A 16,299-nucleotide genomic window follows, 5' to 3' on the forward strand; every position below is an offset into this window, starting at 1 on the left:
AACACCAAGAAGATTGAACTTGTGAAAGCCAAGATAGGTCCACCATTATCGTTATCTTGACAGTATCTAGCTATCGGGTCTTCCTCTTCGCCTTGCTCCTTCTATTCTTCTGACCGTGATGTCCTTCTCCAGTGATTGCTCTCTTCGTATGAGGTGTCCAAAGTAAAAAAGAAAAATCTAATTTACATGTCGGAGAGAGTGGATCCTAAAGGAGCCCAAACACCTGAGATAGCTTGTTCAGCCAATAGTCATCTCTCCTGACACCCCAATATACATGAATTCTCAGCAGGTTCAGCCAACTTTAATTTAATGTGCATGGTGGCCCTTAATATATTGATGAGCACTCAAAATTGCATTGAAATTAGGTCTTGTAGAGAAGTGGTCTTCTTAAAGGGATAAGGCTTACGCTGTCAGTTTACGAAGACAAAGTACCTAGCCTCGTAGGGGATATAGCCCCTACAACTATTGAACCTTTGATGTTTCAATAGCTGCCTCCGTTCTGCAGTTACTGACATTTAATCAAGTAAGCTAATTAGGGTACTCTGTGGACCCTAGGTGTGGCCAAGAGGTTTGGTGCACCATACTATACTGCCCATTAGTTATGCATATCCCACCTCATTCACTGATGGTTGACAGCCCTGGAGCCAGAAATGTCTAAAAAGAAAGATCAGGCAAGCCAGCGCCGTCAATCATCCGTGAAGGAGGCGGGGCATGCAAAATGCTAGGGTATTATGGTGCACTGAGCCTCTTGGCTACACCCGGGTTGTACCAGTCACTGTGATTAGCATGCTTGATTAAACTTGAGCTTCAGCAGAACGGAGGTAGCGATTACACCATTAAAAGGTACAAATATTATGGAGGTATATCCCTTACATGGCTATGTTCTTAGTTTACAATGGTAATTTTGGAGGACAAAGATTCCCCTATAATGAAAATTTTAAGTATGCATAACACTGGGTTATAACTGAAAATCAGTTTGAAGAAATCCAGTCTTCTTTAAGAGGTGGTCTTAAGAAAATACTAAATAATTTTTCGCCACTCCCCATTAAAAGGGAGAAAAACAATAAAAGTCCTATAATGAAATCGATACTTCTAAAGACATGGAAGACATTTTTTGTTTTATATTCCTTCAGTTTGAAAAAAAAAAAAACGAAAAAAGATCAGGAGTTGAGGAGATGGTGGTATGGTAGCCATAGTCATTAGGGAGAACCGCACCACTTCAATATTATGTGTCACCTTACATTGTTTCTGATAAAATGTGAGCCTGCAGAAGTGTTAATAGAGTCAGGTTACATCAAACAGACCCTGCACTTAATGCAGGAAGCCCAACAATGACCCCAGTAACACACCATTCAGGAACAGAGAAGGACGACACACAAGGGAGACCTCTCTGCCAGTACGGCACCATTAACCTAAATATTACAAAGGGAAGTACAGCTAAATATGTATGTAAGGAAAAGGAACTGTAAAGCCAACCTCTGGGGAGCGCGTCATCAACCCACATCCATCACCGCACACAAAGCCAAGGATACAGGCACCAAGACGTGACTCCGAAGGATGGATAAAAGAACTGTGCACACAGACATCTCAGCAGATATATGTGGACTTTTCCATACCTTCACTGCCACCATCGTGCTGTCGATAAATCTGACTAAAGTGTTGGTTCAACCCTAAAGGCTTTCTTTTACTCCTTACTTCTTTTTTTTTTAAGGAGTTTTCTGTGGAGTGGGACCGCTTCCAAAAAAAAAAAAACACCTGAAAAAAATATTTTAAAAAAATGTTTGAAAGACTCTTCCTATTCATTTCTATAGTCAAATCACATCGCTGTTCAGTCTTGAGTGCTTTTTTTTTTTCCCCACTTCGCCTGGTGGGAAAACAAAAGAAGGTGCATATCAGGTCTTTGACGTGGCTCCTAATGGAAAACACTCAGGCACTGTCCAATCAAAGGCTGCAAAGAATGATTCAGGGGCGGAAAAAGAAATCCAAACATTCCACAAAAGACACCGTTTTCTTAATTGGTTTTCACTGGAATACTTTTTGGACTGAGTCAAAAACACTCAGTGTGCACATGCTCCTATACCGTTAGGGCCCCAAGCCCTGACATCAGAAACGGTGGCGCACTGTATATATGAATGCAAATTTTCCACACCACGAGAACAGCCCTCAAAGACCCTTATAGGGGAATGTCCACACTTGGGGTTCAGGTCTGCAGTCACAAAGTGAATCCTTACAGCTCTCAGTGTGCCGGCTGTCAGGATTCTCCAGTGCCAGCGCACTGGGAGCGTACGGACGCGTAACCACAAGTCTGTGATTTTCACACATGTGGTGACATGCCGACTAGACGTGTGTAGTCTCGCTTCGGTACAAGTGAATTCAGCAACCTGGCCAGGAGTATGGAAATGACATACATGAGGTCACATTACTGTCCACTTCCCAAGCAGGAGAATTCTGACAGAGCACACTGCAGAAGAGTGACTGCAGGCTTGAACCTGAAGCCTGGACAATCCCTTTAATAGTGTATATGATAGCAAATTAAATCATGGTAATTCTATATTAACTGACAATTTTCAGTTGCTGTCTTTTACAAGTACCAAAGGTTGTGTCTGGTATTGCAACTTGGTTCACTTTGACAAAGCTGCAATACCAGACACAATCAATATGCAGGAGTGGCGTGCTTTTGGAAGAAGCAGATATTTTTACTGTAATTTTTTTTTTTTTTATTAACAAGTACAATGTAACTAAACCTTAAAATGAAGGAAGGGTAAACCGGATTGTCCCCGGGCAATCGTGAAGTTAATTTGCAACCTTGACTTATTTATAAAAATAAAAATGAATAAAAAATTAATTTTTGATCTGAGGAACATCCCGGCTGTGACCAGTGATTGTCCCCAACACTTGTCATAGCCCACACCTTTTGTCTCTTTGTTCTGCTGCTCCTCCACTCGCTCACGACCCCGCTTACCCTTTGTTTAAGCTGCGGTCTTTACAAATGTCAGCGTAAAATGCTGGAGCGTTATATATTCCGAGTAAAACATTATGCTACAACACCATGGGGAAAATTAGAAAAGAAAGACTCATTAAAAAGAAAAAGAAAAAAAAAACCAGTGTGTGACTGGAGGATTGAACACACATTTGCACGTTGCAGCTCTCCAGCTGCTGAAGAACTACACTCCCCAGGATGCCCTGCTGGGAAAGTCGGAATCATTGGGATTTTCATTAAAACTTATACTGGATCTGTCATATGTACATCATTCCTAGACACAAAGCCTGCGGCTTCTGTGCCAGCAAAACTAAAAACAGTATGTTGTTGGGGGGGCAGATTTGCCATATTGGCCTTTAGCTCAAAACCTCCCGAGAATCTATTCCCCTGGATGACAGCGTTTGACCTAGTTGGTTTTTGTCTGGAGAGCTAGAAACAGTGAGCAAGAACAAGTCACAGGCAAAATTATTTATCACTCCTTTGTAGCATATAGTAATCCTGGAAAAGCTTGGAGAAGACGTATCATTACACCACAATCACAACTGGTGCCTATGGGCAGAGAGAACTTTGTCCTCCTAGGTCCCGTTGTGCTGGATCCAAAACCAAGACCATACCCAATACACCACCGACTCATTAACCAACAACCGCTTTCACATTTTAATTCCCCAAAAAGAAAAAGATCCTTTAGGCCATGTTCACACTTTGCGGTTTTTACCGCGGAACCGCCGCGATTTTGATGCTGCGGGTCCGCAGCAGTTTCCATTGCGTTTACATTTACATGTAAACCCTATGGAAACCGCAAACCGCTGTGCACATGCTGCGGGAAAAACCGCGCAGAAACGCAGCGGTTTACAACCCGCAGCATGTCACTTCTTTGTGCAGAATCGCTGCGATTCTGCACCCATAGGAAAGCATTGAACCGCTTACTTCCCCGCATGGGGCTGTGCCCACGTTGCGGGAAGTAAGCGGATAATGTGCGGGTGGTACCCGGGGTGGAGGAGAGGAGACTCTCCTCCAGGCCCTGGGAACCATATTTGTGTGTAAAAAAAAAAAAAGAATTAAAATAAAAAATCATGCTATACTCACCTCTCAGCGCTGCACGCGGCCGGTCAGAGTTGCTGTGCGAACAGGACCTGTGGTGACGTCGCGGTCACATGACCGTGACGTCGCGGTCACATGACCGTGACGTCGCGGTCACATGACCGTGACGTCACGCAGGGTCCTTCTCGCACATCATCTTTGGAACCGGACCGCCGGGTGCAGCGCCGAGGAGATCGGGACGTCAGAGGGTGAGTATATAAACTTTTTTTTTTATTTTAACATTACTATTGATGCTGCATATTGCTGCATATGCAGCATCAATAGTAGGAGTAAACCCGCAGCGGAAACCGCGGAACAAACCGCGATAAATCTGCAAGGATAACCGTAGCGGTTTTGCCCTGCAGATTTATCAAATCCGCTGCGGGAGAACCCGCAGAGGTCACCCGCAAAGTCTGAACATGGCCTTAGAGATGGATCTGACATGTGAAAGACTGGAAACAATGTAACACTCTGATGCCAAGACAGGACGATGGGGTTAATCCAACATTCGGTGTGTAGAGGTGCTGAAGGTTCCAAGATGTCACCTGTCAAGATCTCATACAACTGGACGAGGTCAGAGAAGCTCCCCACTCAGGGACACCTAATTCGCCCCACTCCCAAAAACAATCATTCAGACAAGTTATTCCTCTTATCTTCACAGGGAAGCTTCAAGCTCAGATTAATGCGCCTCATTCATTACTTAGATGAGAAAATTGGGAAAAGTTGCTGTGAATCATCTCCAGCACATGCTCAAAGGATGGGGCATGCTGAAATCCAACATGCCCCATCCCTCTTTTTCCCACATACACAATTTTATTTATATAGCGCTAACATATTCCGCAGCGCTTTACATTATAGAAGGGATTTGTACAGACAATAGACATTACTGCATAACAATAATGACAGTTCAAAACAGATACCAGGAGGAATGAGGGCCCTGCTCGCAAGTTTACAAACTATGAGGAAAAGGGGAGACACGAGAGGTGGATGGTAACAATTGCTTTCATTGTTCGGACCAGCCATAGTGTAAGGCTCGGGTATTCATGTAAAGCTGCATGAACCAGTTAACTGCCTAAATATGTAACAGTACAGACACAGAGGCTATTAACTGCATAAAGTGTATGAGAACATGTTGTGAGGAACCTGATTATGGTTTAAGCTTTTTGAATGGGCCAGGCAGGGATATTTAGGTTAATGCACTGAGGCGGTAGGCCAGTCTGAACAAATAAGTTTTTAGGGCACGCTTAAAACTGTGGGGATTGGGGATTAATCATATTAACCTAGGTAGTGCATTCCAAAGAATCGGTGCAGCACGTGAAAAGTCTTGGAGACGGGAGTGGGAGGTTCTGATTATTCAGGATGATAACCTGAGGTCATTAGCGGAGCGGAGGGCACAGGTAGCGTGGTAGACTGAGACCAGAGAGATGTAGGGTGGTGCTGAGCCATGGAGTACTTTGTGGATGAGGGTAATAGTTTTGTACTGGATTCTTAAATGGATGGGTAGCCAGTGTAATGACTGGCACAGGGTAGAGGCATCGGTGTAACGGTTGGTGAGGAATATGATCCTGGATGCAGCATTCAGGACAGATTGGTGCGGGGAGAGTTTGGTAAGAGGGAGGCCGATTAGTAGAGAGTTACAATAGTCCAGACGAGAATGAATAAGTGAAACAGTAAGAGTTTTTGCAGAGTCGAAAGTAAGAAAGGGTCGAATTCTAGAAATGTTTTTGAGATGCAGATAAGAAGAGCGAGCCAATGATCGGATGTGGGGGGTGAATGAAAGCTCGGAATCAAGTATGACCCCAAGACAGCGGGCATGTTGCTTGGGAGTAATGGGGGAACCGCACACGGAGATGGCAATCTCAGGTAAAGGTAGGTTAGTAGAGGGAGAGAACACGAGGAGTTCAGTTTTTGACAGGTTCAGTTTTAGATAGAGGGAGGACATGATGTTAGAGACAGCGATAAGAATCACTGGTGTTTTCTAAAAAAGGCAGGTGTGATATCAGGAGAAGTGTATAATTGGGTGTCGTCAGCATAGAGATGGTACTGGAAACCAAATCTACTGATTGTAAACTGCCCCTATTGGACAAACAAAGAGAAGAGGAGGGGGCCTAGGACTGATCCTTAAGGAACTCCAACAGTAAGGGGAAGATGAGAGGAGGAGCCAGCAAGATACAGTGAAAGAGTGATCAGAAAGATAGGAGGAGAACCAGGAAAGAACTTAAGGTACCGTCACACTCAGCGACGCTGCAGCGATATAGACAACGAGCCGATCGCTGCAGCGTCGCTGTTTAGGTCGCTGTAGAGACGTCAAACACAGCAGCTCCAGAACGATGCAGGAGCGATCCAGTGACGTAGCGGTGACTCATTTATCGTTCTCACAGGTCGTTAGCTCCATGTAAAACATTGCTGTCATCGTTGCTTTTGCTGTCAAACATGACGATACACGCCGACCTGACGACCAAATAAAGTTCTGGACTTCTAGCTCCGACCAGCGATATCACAGCGGGATCCAGATCGCTGCTGCGTGTCAAACACAACGAGATCGCTATCCAGGACGCTGCAACGTCACGGATTGTTGTCGTTCTCGTTGTAAAGTTGCTGAGTGTGAAGGTACCTTTAGTTTAAAAAAACAACAAAAAAAACAAAGACATGTCTGATTTTGATCAGATTTGAGGCAGAAAATTGCCTCTAGCAAACTTCTAAGCATATTGGCCACCCCTACCGAAGATCTCCAAAAATAAATTACCTGTAATGCTGAGCAGTAAGATGCCCACCAAATGTTCCACATCTCCATGTTCTTCCTGAAGTTATATTTATATGGAAATGATGTGTCAGGGACAAGACATTATTCAAGGATAGCCCTAAAGGAAAACAATAGTTCAAAGGGTCCAGGCTTTTTATTACAAGTGCACAGGCAAATGCTAATTGACTGATTAAAGTCTCATTAGCCCTAAAGGCAAGTTCACACCTATGAAAATAAGACCATAAAAAGGCCACAGGATTTCACTCCATTCCAGTGAATGAAAGAAGGAAACATCCTACAAGAAAACCTGTACATGAGAATTTGCCCCTGATACATAACAGAAGACCTTAAACTAAATAATAAACTGCAAATAAAAACCCTTAGGCTACTTTCACACTAGCGTCGTTTTGCCTATGTCGCAATGCGTCGTTTAGGAGAAAAAACGCATCCTGCAAAGTTGTCTGCAGGATGCGTTTTTTCCCCATAGACTTACATTAGTGACGCATTGCGACGTATGGTCGTGCGACGGATGCGTCGTGTTTTGGCGGACCGTCGGCACAAAAAAAGTTCCATGTAACTTTTTTTGTGCATCGGGTCCGCCAGTTTCGACCGCACATGCGCGGCCGAAACTCTGCCCCCTCCTCCCCGCAACTCACAATGGGGCTGCGGATGCGTTGTAAAACTGCATCCACTGCCCACGTCTTGCAGAAATTTCACAGCATGCGTCGGTACGTCGGGCCGACGCTAGTGTGAAAGTAGCCTCAGGCCTCATTCACGTGTCAGTCTTTTCCACGTATGAGAAAAAAAACAGACCGATTTGTTTCATCACTGTGTGTGGCCCGAGAATCAGTTTTTCTCGCACGTGGAGAAATAAAAGAAAGTTTTACCAACTCCTACTTTTTGACAGTCCATGACCACAGATGCCATCAGACAGGTGTCCAATTTTTTCACTGACCCATAAACTGGCATTGCCGTATGTGATCAGACGCTAGAAACAAAATCACGAAAAATCATGGACATGTGCACAGCCCTGAAGAATATCACAGGTATTCGTGCTATCCATGAAAACCATGGATAGCGCTCGTACGAGAACATCAGGCAGGTGAATGAGCCCTTCGGACTTGTTCACACGCTACGATTTTGCCGCAGAAAAAGAAAAATTTTACAGTGCTAGCTAAGTGAATGAGGTTTCTCAATTGCTACTTATTTTTTCCTTGCAGCTATGAACCAAATTGCTTTTTTTTCATATCTGCAGCATGTGAATTGTCTGTGTTTTTTACCCATTCAAATAAATTAAATAAAACTGAATGCAAGAACTAGTTTTAGAAAATGTGCAGATTCTATGCATATTTTTCTTGAAAAGCACTGGCTTTTGCTGCAAAAACTCAATATGTGCACAGACCCTTGGTGCAGTTTTGCATGCATTTTGTCACCTAGTCAAAACGAGGAGTGAATGCAAACCAAAAGTTTAAGGGTATGTGCACACGCTGCGGATTTTGCTGCGGATCCGCAGCGGATTTGACACTGCGGATCCGCAGCAGTTTTCCCAAAGTTTACAGTACCATGTAAACCTATGGTGGAAAAAAACCGCTGTGCACATGCTGTGGAAAAATCCGCGCGGAAACGCAGCGGATTATTTTCCGCAGCATGTCAATTCTTTGTGCGGATTCCGCAGCGGTTTTCAACCAGCACCAATAGGAAAGTGCAGTTGAAAACCCGCAGAAGAAACCGCGAGAAAATCCACAGTGAAAACCGCAGTGGTTTTGCACTGCGGATTTTCCAAATCCGCTGTGGAAAAATCCGCAGCAGAATCCGCAACGTGGGCACATACCCTAAAGCCTCATTCAGACGTCCGTGAAACATGGTCCGAGTAGAGACCATGGATCGGTCGTGGTCTCCTGACCTAAATTTAACAGTCCCATAAACAAAGGATTTTATAAAAATCTCATCCATAATGTGTGCACTGTAATAGGCAGCAGATTTTCTGCCTGCATATCCGAACCATCTGAACATATCCATACACTGCGACCATTGTACCGCCAGATGTCTGCCTCATCTTTAGCATGTGTCATCAGATGCTGCATTGTGGAGCAGGTCTACTCTAGAAGCATTGTGAATGTGACCGTAACGTGGCGACGTATGTTTCACCAAACAGCAGGACACTGTACATCCCCAAATTACAGAGCCATAGGAACACCGTGTTCCTCCATACAGTGTCCCGTAAAACGTCTGCCGTGTAGATGAAACCCAAGAGCAGCTTTAAAGCTTGATCACATGTAAAGTTAGCAGGTATCAGCCATCTGACATCCACAAGAACGGACTGAGCTATCTGGACAGACTACGGTTCTCCAAACTCATCAGCCTGATATAAGCCTATGAGGCTGTAGAGTTCTGGTCAGGAGACCAGCAGGAGATCTGGTCAGGCCTAAAGGCCCCGTCTCACATAGCGAGATCGCTAGCGAGATCGCTGCTGAGTCACAAGTTTTGTGACGCAACAGCGACCTCCATAGCGATCTCGCTATGTGTGACACGTACCAGCGATCAGGCCCCTGCTGCGAGATCGCTGGTCGTGTCAGAATGGCCTGGACCTTTTTTTGGTCGTTGAGGCCCCGCTGACATCGCTGAATCGGTGTGTGTGACACCGATCCAGCGATGTCTTCACTGGTAACCAGGGTAAACATCGGGTTACTAAGTGCAGGGCCGCGCTTAGTAACCCGATGTTTACCCTGGTTACCAAAAAAAACAAACAGTACATACTCGCCTTTCGGTGTCCCTTGCCGTCTGCTTCCTGCTCTCACTGACTGCCGGCCGTACAGTGAGAAGTGAGAGCACAGCAGTGACGTCACCGCTGCGCTCTGCTCTCACAGTACGGCGGCTCAGTCAGAGCAGGAAGCAGACGGCAAGGGACCTGGACACCGAAAGGCGAGTATGTACTGTTTGTTTTTTTTGGTAACCAGGGTAAATATCGGGTTACTAAGCGCGGCCCTGCGCTTAGTAACCCGATGTTTACCCTGGTTACCCGGGTGCTGCAGGGGGACTTCGGCATCGTTGAAGACAGTTTCAACGATGCCGAAGTCGTTCCCCTGATCGTTGGTCGCTGGAGAGAGCTGTCTGTGTGACAGCTCCCCAGCGACCACACAGCGACTTACCAACGATCACGGCCAGGTCATATCGCTGGTCGTGATCGTTGGTAAATCGCTTAGTGAGACGGGGCCTTAAGTCAAATTTCACACATGAGACACGGAAGACCAACTGTTGGATCTCCTATCCTGAGGAAAGTCCTCAATAAGCATATATGAAGCACAAAGCACAGGTCGTGAGCTAGGACGTCAGACAATTCAAGAATTCGCCATGTTTCACAAATGTGTGAAACGAGTAAGGCTATGTTCACACTGAGGTTTTTGTTTTTCTTTCAGCAGTTTGAGAAGAAACTCACCAAAAATCCTCCTCAAAAGCTACTGGAAAACTTTTCCAATTTATTTCTATAGGAAAAGCACTTTGCTATTCATATGAGCAGTTATTGGAGCTTTTTTTTCCAGGAAGAACATTTGAAGAACTCCTGAGGAAACCAAGAAAGTTCATGTCAGTTCTTCAAAGCGTTTTCTGAAGGAGACCTCAAAACAAGGCACAGTCCAATCAAAAAGCTGCAAGAAACTCTTTAGGAAAATAACTTTTCCAATACCATTTGAGGAAAAGAAAAAACTCCTCCAAAACTTCTGCTTGAAAACTCCTGGTTTTTGAACTCCTGAAAATAAACTCAGTATGAACATAGCCTCAAGTGAAATTGACACTGGCCACTTTGCCAAGTTACTGAAACCCTAAATAAACTCCTAGAGGAGTTGGTCCAAATTGATTTGAATGACCCGGTCCATGAGCCTCGTTAGTAAGCTGTGGCCGCCTGACAAAAGGCCTCAGAAAGGCCTCTTACTTGATGGTATCCACGTTTCTTCTGATTAGTCGGCCTGGCGCAACCTCACATATGCATCAATGAAAACGCTGCTAAAGGCCAACTAATCAAAAGAGAAGCGTGGATGACAACAGCTAAAAGGTGGTTTTCAGGGTAAAGATTACGGACATGGGCCATATACCAGGTCATGCAAATCTATCTGCACCAACTTTACATCTGACATTTCTAGAGTTTTATTAACTTGGCAAAGTGGAAAGTGTCGATCTGGTATATATCGTCTGGGGTGTGGATGGGCACATGGAACCAGTCACTTCTGTAATCTGCGGAGGTGACTGGTCCAATTTTAAGAATGGACGTCAATACCTGACCTTCAGAACAAAAAGACAAGGCGATGAAATTCAATATTTCTGACCCTCACTTTCTCCAATATCTGTGATTGGGGGAACAGTCAGGACTCCCTCATACACTGTCCAGAGTTTGCCAATTCTGGAGAAAACAGCAGGGTCAGCTGACAGTCATCTCATCTGTATGGCCACTTCTGATTTTCCAGAGAAGCATCTCACTAGATATCTGCTACGTTTATGGACTAGGCTATTTTACAGGTGCGACTTAGGGTCGCTGCAGGCCACTCGTCGGATTACAGTAGTCTATATTGCCGAGATTCCTATTCTATACATTTCAGTAGGTCGTGAACACAGTACAAAGAAGGTGTTGTACTATGGCAGGCGAAATGATTAATGACATCTCGCTACAGCTCACGTTATGTGATACCAAGCAAAAAATACTTACAATGAATGGCTCTTAGTATGGTCGCTTCAATACAATCATCCTGACCTGCAGTACTTAACTACGCCAGCACTTACACAGCTGAGGGCATGGACACCAATCTACGGGAAAATGTGCGGAGTTCGCTCCTGCATGAGCTACAGTCTCATTCACACGGGTGATAAATGTATATTCCAGATTTAATAAGAGAGAGCCATGATGCGGATTTCCTATGAAGGCTACAAACAGCGCAATCTTCAGAAAAACCCACTGCTGGACTGACAGGTCAGACAACTGCTGCCCGTAACTGCAATGGTCAAGACCAAGGACCGTCCCGAGAAGCAACGATCGTATCATATACATGGACGCATCAGTACAAAGGGCGACTCCACAAAAGGTCTCCTAGGATACATACAATTTGCTTTTGGCACCCAGCTTTCATTTTTGAGGTCTGCACAAGTTCTTGTAGTCCATATACTTGAATAAAAAAAAAAATCTGGCTCCAGTAATTGGTCATCATTTATGGAATTTCAGTATAGATCCTATAATTATGTTAGTTGAAAAAAAAATGTAATAATTTGAGTTAAACACCTTCTAAAAAAAAACCTGAGCTCCCCGATTCTGCCGCTCTACTCCATTTTGCTCTGCGTCACTCCGTGGCAGAGATATTCACATTTGATGCTTTTTGAGCGCAGTATGTGAAATCTCTTAGTGTAGATCAACCGGATGTTTCTTCAGAGTTTTCTCTGGAGGCGTGTGCTTTCGCCCCTTCCTATCAGACGCAGCCAATCACAGCTCAGCAGCTGATCAAACAGTGTATCAGTTCAGATGCTGCCGAGATGTGATTGGTAGCGTCCAGGAGGGAGGGGTAAAAAGAGTAAGACACCAGAGAAGACTCTGAAGAAATGCTTAGTTGGATTGTAAAGAGATCTCCCATACTGCAGTCCAGAAGCAACAAGCGTAATTATCTCTGCAATGGAGCAACGCAGCACAAAACAGTAAAGAGCGACAGAATTGGTGGAGCTCAGGGATTTTCAAAAAGGCATTTCATTGATTGTTTTGTGGTATACATTGGCGACTTCTTCCGGTTGCACCTCAGGGTAGCGTGAATAGACATGACCTATATAACGACACTATTATGGAGGCATACAAATGTTCTGTATGGACCCATACTGTATTGTGGGTAAAGAAGTCCAGTTCTGTACCACTATGACCATTTGTATAAACCCTAAAGACAGCAAATTACAAATGGCAGCTCCTGAGGCCTTACTCAAAATGTAAAGGTTCCAGTCTCTGAAAACCTAAGCTGCTGGTAATATTGATGGCGGCAATTGTGTCTGAAGAACCAGTATGAGCAAAGATAGACGTCTGTCGGCTTACCCCCTGAGTGAATAGATCTCGAAAGCTGCCTGGTCCTATCAACTGACTTAGTTATAACATTACCAAAGACTCACTGACGTCACTAATGCTGAGACGTTGTATATAAAGAATTTTCAGTACAGCTCAGTGTCTCATCGGCATAAAAAAAGAAGTGTCTGCAGCAAATGAATGAGCGGGGATGGAGAAAAGAGAGCCGTGTATGTGGGGGAAAGTGCTGAGAGATTGCTGGTGGCCAGAAGAATGCAATAAATCACCAGCCTGTGACAACTACTCGGTGTAACACAGCTGTGAATGAGATTAGCGCCATGTCTGCCAGCGCATACACACAGAGCTATGAGTTACCACACTGGGGAGCAGAAGACACGACGGAGAGTCACACAGGGCACCCATATGTGTACAGCAGGAAGGTGCCCTCTTATAGGTGCTATCGGTACTGTGACGTAGGGGTCAGACTGCCCAGGGTGGTAGAAAGGGGTACCATCCCCTTCCCAGGGCATCCTACACTACAGTGTTAGACATAGTACTAGTATGTATGGTAGAAAGGTGAGTGTGGAAAAACTGAAGTGGAGGGGACACATTGCCCTGTGTGGGAGGTAATGCCGTGCAAAGATGGGAGACATTAGCCAACTATGTGTGTTGTAGGCTTCGAGATGAACGCTAAGTAGCTCGGCACCCTCAGCCAGTAAGGGCAGGGCAGCGCAGCGCGGCACCCTCAGCCAGTAAGGGCAGGGCAGCGCAGCGCGGCACCCTCAGCCAGTAAGGGCAGTGCAGCGCGGCACCCTGAGCCAGTAAGGGCAGCGCAGCGCTGTGTTGTAGGGTCTAACACTTGCTGTGGTGTACCACTGCCGCGTGTGATGGGGGGATGGTGTGTGCCAGTCCTATGTACGATGGGTGCACGCTGTGTGCCCATGCTATGTATGATGGGTGCACTATATTAAGAGGGAATGCTGTGTTCAGTGCTATGTATGATGGGTGCACTATATAAAGGTTGGATGCTGTGTACAGTGCTCTGTGTGATGTGTGCACTATATGATGTGGGGATGCTGTGTGTGATGAATAAACTATATGATGGGGGGATGATTTGTGCAGTGCTATGTATGATGGGTTCACACTGTGTGCCAGTACTCTGCGTGATGGGTGCACTATATGATGGGGGGATACTGTGTGCAGTGCTCTGTGATGGGTGCACTATATGATGGGGGGATGCTGCGTGCAGTGCTATGCATGATGAGTGCACTATATCAAGGGGGGATTCTGTGTACCCGTGCAATGAGTGATGGGTGCACTATATGATGGGGGGATTCTGTGTGCAGTGCTATGTTTGATGGGCGCACTTAGTGCCAGCTGTATTGTGCACTGTTATGTTGGCGAACACTGTGTATACGTGGTATGATGAGTTCCGTGTATGTGTGCAGTGATTGATGGAGAATGATGGGTACCAGTGCACTGTGTGATGGGTGGAGAGTATGATGTGTGCACTCTGTAACGAGGGGTACTACATGATGGGAGCAGCGTGTGCCTGCTGTGCTGTGTATCCGTGTTATGTATGATGGGTGCAGTGGGTATCGGCTGTATTGTGCAGTTATGATGGGCATGTCATGTACTAGTGCAAGGTATGATGGTTGCTCTGTGAGAGGAGTGGGATGCGGGTGCCAGTGCTATGTGTGATGTGAGCAGTGTATGATGAGTGCACTGGTATGAGAGGGGCTTCTGTGTGCCAGTGCTATGAGTGCTGGGTGCGCTGTGGTGTGCCAGTGCTGTATCATGTGTGCTATGGGTGATGATGTGTACCACTGATGGGTGTGATGCAGTGTGCCATGGATGATGTGTGTTATGGGCTGTACAGTTGTCTGGGTGCACGGTGTGCTCTGGGTGCACGGTGTGCTCTGGGTGCCGGGAGCTCCGCTGCCTTCCGTCCCTGCCGCAGACATCATTACCTCAGCTCCGTCTCCTCCCGCAGGCTCCCTCCGTCCACACTCTAATCCAGCCGGGGTCTGGGAGCACACACCGCCCGCCAGCACCAATCCTGGGGCTCGCAGACCCCGATATTCCGGGCGGCCTCTCCCTTTCCACACAGACTCCGTTCTCCGATCACACAAGTTGAGAACAAAGTTACTCCCCGCCCGCACTGAGCCCCTGCGGCTGATTCTCGCGAGACTTCCTATTGGCCAAAATGGCGACAGGCGGTACCGAGGGCGGTATGAGTTGCCATAGCAACAAATCACGCCTCCCCGCTCTTCTAGACTTGGTACACACCGAACTCTGATTGCTGCCATGCAGCGACGTCCGCCCGCGTCCTCCTGAGAGGCAGAGCCGCCCCTGCATGGAGCCCGGGGCTGCACACACTCTGCAGGAGCCCCCTGCTGGTGGCCGGGGGCAGCACAGCATCACCTCATAGAGGCACACAGGGTTAAACGGGAGCCTCACCGTGTAGCTGCAGTGTCCTGTGTGATCCTGCCAGTGACTTACTATAGTGTGTGTATATAGATGTCCTATAGTATATATACAGTGGGTACAGAAAGTATTCAGACCCCTTTACATTTTTCACTCTTTGTTTCATTGCAGCTGCAGGCCCCAGAGTCCTGGTCGTTGCAGTAACGTCGCTCTTCCACCAGGGGGAGTGATATTACGTCTGATGGTACTAAAGGAGTTCACCTGACCAGGTATCACAGTCACACACTACACTTAACACTCCAGTCCACCAGGGGGAGCCTTACTTCTATCTATTAGGCCACTCCTCACACACGGGTAAAACTGGGGGATTGGATAGGAAGAGATGGAGAAGCTACCTGGGTTCGACCCAGAGAGGACCTGTCAGGCAGACAGGGAGAGAAGGAGGAACATCTGAGCTGCAGACAGAGGGTCCCTGTCAGGGGTGGGATCCTGACAGAGACCAAGCACGAGATAGAATGTTACGGAGCTGCGCCTGCACTTCATTGCGGCAGCATCCTAAGAAAGGACACGAAGCGAAGTATATTGTGGAGAAGTGAGAAACGAGATCACAGCACAAGGAGATAATACCGGGAGGAGTTCTGCCCCAAGATCGGCAGCCTCCTTCTAAGGCGTGTAGCCGGTGGCCGGAACACCGAGGGAGTAATAGGCTCTACGCATTACTTCAGAGACCGGCAGGACAGTCAATTCCAAGTTGGCCGCCCGACCTTAATACCTATGAAGACACAGAGGCAAATTGTGGGAGAGGGGCGTCTCTAGGGTCCCTATAAAATAGTTCCAGGCCTACCCCGTCATACGGGTGCGTCCTATCCATATCATCTGGGGGACGAGAGAGAACATCAGAAACATCCACGACAGTTGTGAGGACTATCCCGTGGTGCTCAGCAGGGAAGTACTACAACACACAGGCGCTAGTAGGAAGGCTACTGATTTCCACCTGATTAAGGGAACTCTGGATTTGCCTTCGGACCGGTCGGACTCTGCCTGCCCTGT

At 46.4% G+C, this 16,299-nt stretch overlaps 1 protein-coding gene across 10 annotated transcripts in view; it reads right to left on the minus strand.

The window, feature by feature from the left end:
- SIPA1L1 (signal induced proliferation associated 1 like 1) overlaps positions 1–15,011 on the minus strand; it is a 324,202-nt gene extending 309,191 nt beyond the window's left edge. For 6 of the 10 annotated variants that reach the window (XM_077262067.1, XM_077262127.1, XM_077262121.1 and 3 more), the window contains exon 1: positions 14,793–15,010. The gene's annotated coding sequence lies outside the window, so the exon portion shown is untranslated. Of the gene's footprint in view, positions 1–14,792 lie in introns of all 10 variants that reach the window. The other 4 variants (XM_077262132.1, XM_077262085.1, XM_077262111.1 and 1 more) reach the window with 2 other exon arrangements.
- Positions 15,012–16,299: the final 1,288 nt, after the last annotated feature.

This window comes from Ranitomeya variabilis, chromosome 1 (assembly GCF_051348905.1).
Source record: "Ranitomeya variabilis isolate aRanVar5 chromosome 1, aRanVar5.hap1, whole genome shotgun sequence".
Classification (NCBI taxonomy): Eukaryota; Metazoa; Chordata; class Amphibia; order Anura; family Dendrobatidae; genus Ranitomeya; species Ranitomeya variabilis.